A 6,635-nucleotide genomic window follows, 5' to 3' on the forward strand; every position below is an offset into this window, starting at 1 on the left:
TAGCAGGTATTAAGACCTCAAGTCTCATACAACAGTGGTTCTCAACTTTTTTGATGTCAAGGATCCCCAGAATGATACACATCAGGCTGTGGATAGATGTAGTCTCAGGGATCCCCATCTGATAAGATTTGGTTATTCCATGTCTATACTGTAGATTGGCAGGTTAAATGTAAAATGTGTGGAATTTGGTGCAATCTAGCAGAACAGACATGGCAGAAATGAAGTATAATATTCATAATTATTTTTTAATTAGTGTATAATCACCTTAAAATAAGAATAGTTGAGATTTTGTTATCGTAGAACGAGCCCTTTATATCTACATGGGAGCAAGTCCTCTTCCATGGAGCTCACCATGTTGTCATGTTGTCAACCCTAACCCAGCCCAGAATGGACAAACCAATCATTGGCTGTAGTGAAGGCCTTTTGCATTTTTTGTGAGTTTTGCAGCCATCATAAGTTCTCCTACACGCCTCGAAGGAGGGGACTAAAAAGGAGGTATATTAATTTGGTTGCAATCTGCAACCTCACCGCTAGATGCCACTAAATCCTACACACTGTCCCTTTAACAGTGAGGAGTGTGACAACTGAAAAGAATAGTCATTCTTCCCCATTTTATGAGGACCCCCTGGAACCCTTTCAAGGACCCCTGAGGGTCCCTGCTCCTTAAGCTATGAACTGCTGTCCTACACCATGCACTGCAGAATGTGCTAAATAACTTTTTGTTAACCTTGCTATTAATTAATATTAGGTCATCAGCTTTCATATAATTTTCAAGATCCAGGCAAGAGTTAATCTGATCATAACCTCTAGCCAAATTCTGCGTTCACAAGTTTGTCTGTTTAATTTTCCATGTCTGCCAATATTACACTTAACAGGCTTATGTTAACACCATTTCAAGACAACAATGTGATTTTTTCAGTGTTTATAGTGTATTCACATTTAAGCTATGTGGATTAGTAAGATCTCCAAGGAAAAGGAGCACATCTGGTCAGTGAATGCTCCATAGAGAATTCTGGACACTCTACAAAAGTGGAGAAGGAGTAAAGTTTGTAGGCGTCCGGGAATGTTTGTGTTATCAATGAGAGAATTCACAGCCGCTCCTGTGACTCATGAATGAATTTAGTGAATGGATGTTGTCCTGGGATGTGTGTGTGAACTGTCATACCCTTCAGTGATTGTGACATTAAGGCAGACTGATCATGACTTTATGAGTGTTTATATCAGTTCGACCTGTTTTTGAGCTCATTTGACTACCTTGCACAACACTATATGAAGAGTAAATTGATAAGAATGACTCATTATGAGATAAAGTCGCTGGATTTAAACACAGATTTGAATGGGTGCCAGTCTGTATGTGAATTTGTTTGTGTGTGTTAATGTCCATGACTTATTGCTTGCTTATGCTCATTTGTGCATTGTGTGCTGTAACACAGCTCTTCTACCCAGACCACTGCAAACACTCACGCCTGGCCCGCGCCCAAACAAAACAGAAAAATAACTTCTTTATGATTCAGCCTTGTTGTTATTGTTCGTCCTCCCTGGTTACCAAATTGTCTCTCTCTCCTGCTCCCATTCAATCCTCCTGGGCTTCTCCTGGTGAAATATAGCTTTGTAATTCACATCCATTCTCTACAAGAGCCTTGTTCAGATGTCCCAAGATGTTTACTATAAAGGTTTAGATTTAGAGCAGGTTAGGAAAGTCAGACCACTAGCATTGATGGTGTGCGTGTGTTTGTGTGTGTTGTCAGCCGGCTGACGCAGGGCGGAGGAGTATGTTTACAGTTTGTTGGGCTGCACATCACTGGGGCAGTCTCTTCCCAGGGGAACAATGCTCGTATTCTCATTAGGTCATAAGAAGCAGCATGTAAACACACAGATGTGAGCACTTACTGCTTAATAGATGCAGATATGTCTAAGGATAAATAGACGGTCCATCACTGTAACTGCTCTGCATGTGTGTGTGTGTCAAAGAGAGAGTGACTGAGGGAAAGTTAAAGATATTTTTTGAATGCTTCTGGGAATATGTGTATTGGTGTGCTTGCATGTGTGTACAAATGCATCTTGTAAGTGTAAAGATAGCTTTAATCTGGCTGTAGGCTAACTTTAGTTAAACATGACACAGAGATAATTAATTTGGTCAGATGTTTGCTGTTAGATAGAATGGTATTATCAAGATAAGTGCAAATAGAGGCCTCATATCCGTATAGTCTCAGGCGCCAAGACGTGTGTTTTCTCCTAAATGTCTGTATGATCTGGACAGTTTAGTATTCTTTTGACAGAAAGCTGACAAGGTCATATAAATGTCTCCAAACTCCCAAACTGCTGAAGGATTTTTAGCAACATCCTCTCTTTCTGTCTTCAGCTTTCCTTGTTGTTTTCGAAAAACACTGTATGTTGAAATGCCATTACCTTTAAAAGCATGAGTCGTCTATGTCAGCAGATGCGGGGTGACCTCACTGTTGCCTGTAAACTGGGCGTGTTTATCAGGACCTCAGTGTTCTGTTTATGTTGGGCGTACATCACAGGCCCATTTCAAAAGGACTGAGAGAGCAGCATTAAAGCTTTTGAGTGTCTTTGCGGTAGTGTTGTAAAATTGAGTTCACTATTGGTTTGATGGCTTAGTGGGAACTCTTTGTTATAGTGTGTGAGTTTTTTTTCCTGCAGGAAAGGAGAAGGATGAGAAAATAATCAGGTCAGAATGGATGCAACAAGCCTGAAAATGACAAAACTAAATGCAGGAGAGAAAAAGATTGTGTTGAAAACGAAGAGAAAAACTGAAACACAAAAATGTTTCCTTTGGGTTTTTACACATCTTAAATAATATATGTGCAGGTGCATCTCTGCTAAGATGTACATGTACTGTATGTGCATGCCCATGCACTTCAGTAAGTGTTTTTGTAGGAGACAAAGATGGATAGTGTGTGAGTTTGCCGTGTGGAGGGAATCCAGTGCTCTGGTAGTGCTGCTCTGGGGTCTCCCAGTGTAAACAGAGACGTGGGAACAACCAAGCCTGTTTATATCAGCTTCATTCTTACTCAGACCAGTCAACCAGGCATCAGGGGCACAGCCAACGCTCATGTGCAGTTACACTCATCCACATGTATAGAACACCATATGCAGAAATACATGTATGCAGGTTTTGTATGCACATGTATAATTCCAAAAATAATGTTAATGTTGGTTGTATTTGACTTAAATTTAAATTAAGAATTGTGTTTGCTACAAAAGAAAATTACCTGTTGCTCAAAATACGGAAGATCAGTTTGCCTATCTTTGTAGAGTGTCACACTCTAAATTGTACAATGCTTATTTCCCCATGATACTTGTGTCTACTTGGGGTCAGATCATGATTTACTCAGCTTTTATTTGCAGCTGCATGAATTTATCTAAAGCTATCCAAAGGCACAAAATATCACTATTCATCTCTTTTTATAAACAGTTGAAGTGAGATCATTTAAAATATGTCTCAATTCTTAACAAAACAGCCACAAGGGTTATTCTCTCTCTGTCCATTTACCTAAATGTTGGAGAATGTAACATATCCAACAGAGCCAATCAAGGCCAAAAACACTTTGACATTCAACCAAACAAAAAGAGGTGTCATCTCCTCACCATCAAATCACAGAGGCGAAGCCGAGCTCAGAAAGAGAGACAGTCCAACACTCACCGTGCCAGATTTACTAGCCTAACATTAACACACCTGCACAAATGTTATGGAGTTCCCTGCTAAGCCATGTTTAGACTAGTTTTGGAAATGATGACACTGCCATGAGCATTATCTGGTGCTTCTTCAGTCCACAGGGAAAGCACCTGCTACTTTCAGAATAATGCAGAGGAAGCTGGGAACCATGACGAAATTAAAGTCTCTTCTGGAGAGCTGCATTTCTGAAATAGAGCAAGGAGTAGGCCTCAATTTTTATTTTTATTTTGACCTATATAGCAATAGGGTTTTTGATGGTTTTATTACATTTCTACCTACCTGCTTCTTTAACATGTGTCTTTTATGCTGTCACATGAGAAACAAGATGATGCATCTTTTCATATATTTCACACATTTTCTCCACACATCATCATGATCATTTACAAATTGAAATTCAGGAATTGAATTTAGGTCATATATAACAATGAATGCATCTCCTTTAAATGTCAAAACATTAAAATAGTGCCTGTTTTTATAATATGAATGAATATTTCAGTTGGGGAAGATTTGATTTGATTTGCATCAAGTGTATTGAATAAGAAGTGTGTGAAAATTTGAAATATACTCAATATATTTGAGTATATTATTATTATTACACAAGTCAAACATGTGCATATGTATTCAATCTACAATCAGAAGTTTGTCTAAAAGAGTCTCACCAAAAAAACCTTTTAACAAGAAAATTAAAGTATAAACCATCTAAGGAGATATCACTCTTACAGGGTGGAGAGATGTGATTCACTTACAGGCAAGTTACACATGATAAATGTAAAAATGATTTACAATAAAGGCCATTGTGCTCATTTATGACCGTGAACCAACCGTTTTAATAGACTTTTCAAACTAAACAGAAAATCCCAATTGCAAAACCTCTTCCTGTGGCTCCTTCCTGGCAGAGTTGGACAAACAATACATTTCTGCTGGAGAGCAGGGGTCTAAAGGCCATTTTGTCAGCACCTCAGACAGTCAGACAGCTAGTCAGTGTTTGGATAGAGAAGGAGTTGCTGTAAGCCTTGTGGAGTGGGTTCTTCCTCTCTCAATAGAAAACAGAGCACTCCGAAAACAAACTGCTGTAAAGAGCATGGAGGAGTTTGTCTGAACAGCATTATATAATTGGAGAGGAAAACCACACATGCGCTGGTGTGCAGGAGTAGGTAGAGGGGGGTCATCAGAGCTTATTTCAATTACACACCTGGTTGTCCTCCAAGATAATGTGTGTGTCTGTGTGTGTGTGTGTGTGTGTGTGTGTGTGTGTGTGTGTGTGTGTGTGTGTGTGTGTGTGTGTGTGTGTGCATGAGCTTGTAATCAGGAGTGAAATACATCATTGTCGCTTAAGTGTATGTGCTTTAATGTATACAGTGTATGCTAATGTACTATAGCTTATGTAGGAGGACAGGTGCCAACACTACCGTCACGATTTTGCACATCATTTCTACATATCTATATTTATGTGTATGTGTGTATGTTTGTGTGTCTGTGTGTGTGCGTGCGTGTGTGTGTGCGTGTAAGAGTCCTCTAAAACCTCATGCTGGTAAAGGTCTGAATTTGGATGGAATGGGGGTGGGAGGTGTCGACATAGAAGGATGTTTTGGGGTGGCGTTTGGGGAGCAAGTTGGGGTGAAGGTGTAGAATGATGATAGGAAGGAGGGATATGTGATAAGGGGTGTTGTGTTTTAGCGGCAAAGAGTTTGGGAGTATCATTTGTACAGTGTGCGGTATTGTTGCATGTTTGCAGAAACACTTTCTAATTGATCTTCTTTTGCTCATACTTGTATCTGTATGCGATGAAACAAAAAACAAAATCTCCCACTCCCACATGCAAGCAACACACGTACACTCACACACACACACACACACACACACACACACACACACTGATATCTAAATTAATGGTCTCCTTGGGGAGTCATCCAAAGGCCACGGGCGTTTGGGAGAAAAGATTCTTGGAAAAAGGCTTCATCATCAGAACATTTGCTCATTAGTAACCCCATCTTAGTCATCCAGAGAGAGAGAGAGAGGTACACTAAGGAATACATGAACAAGGTCATATACTTATCATGTTGAAGAGGCATTTACTTTACAGTCTCTCCAATTGACGATAACGTAAATGAGGAATCAGCCTTTAGTGTGAGGAGCAGAGACACAGGTAATGAGGTATAGAGCATAAATAGTTCAAAGAGACTCAAAAAACTGAAATAAAGAATAATTTAAAAAAAAAAGGTCTTGTTCTCAGTGAGTTAGACTCACTCTGTCTCTTTCAGCATCACTCTATGCAGGAAGTCATTAAAGAGTAAGCCAATAAAGCTTTGTCAGATATATTGTATCCCCATCCTCCGCAGAGATATTCTCATCAGACATAGAGATCAGCATTTTTACAGGACCACAATGTCCTCCTTTGGAGTTCAGAGAGTTTAATGAAGTTATCAACTGTCTTGTTGTTGGGTTTCAACATAATTGTTTCCGGTTTTATTGAATGTGACTCATAAAAAAGGGCATCTTAGTAACACAAAGGCTATAAATGTGGAACTGTTAACGTTGTATCGTTGTGACTTCAGCATTGGGTCATAAAGTTGTTTTTAGCCCATTAAAAGAGCTATTAATTTGATGTACAATTATGTAAGAATTTGGGTGTTTTAAAGCAAAAATGTAGGCATGACCATGAAACCAAAGAGAGAAATAATAAATACATTTTAAAGTAAAGAGGTCAATCAAACTTTAAACTGTAGAAATCAATTTTTGGCCAGGAGAGGGCAGAACATCAAAACATGCTGACAGCTACAAAGCCCCTCCCACAATATCCCTGCTTATTTTAATATCCAACTTTGCTAACAAGTTCACCATATAATGACACATTCCCATGATAATGTTCAATGTTGTAGTCACATTTTGTTTCTGCTGACCTACAAGTGTCCATAAAAAACTGTTACAAGTAAGT

The sequence above is a fragment of the Scomber scombrus genome, chromosome 17, assembly GCF_963691925.1.
Source record: "Scomber scombrus chromosome 17, fScoSco1.1, whole genome shotgun sequence".
Classification (NCBI taxonomy): domain Eukaryota; kingdom Metazoa; phylum Chordata; class Actinopteri; order Scombriformes; family Scombridae; genus Scomber; species Scomber scombrus.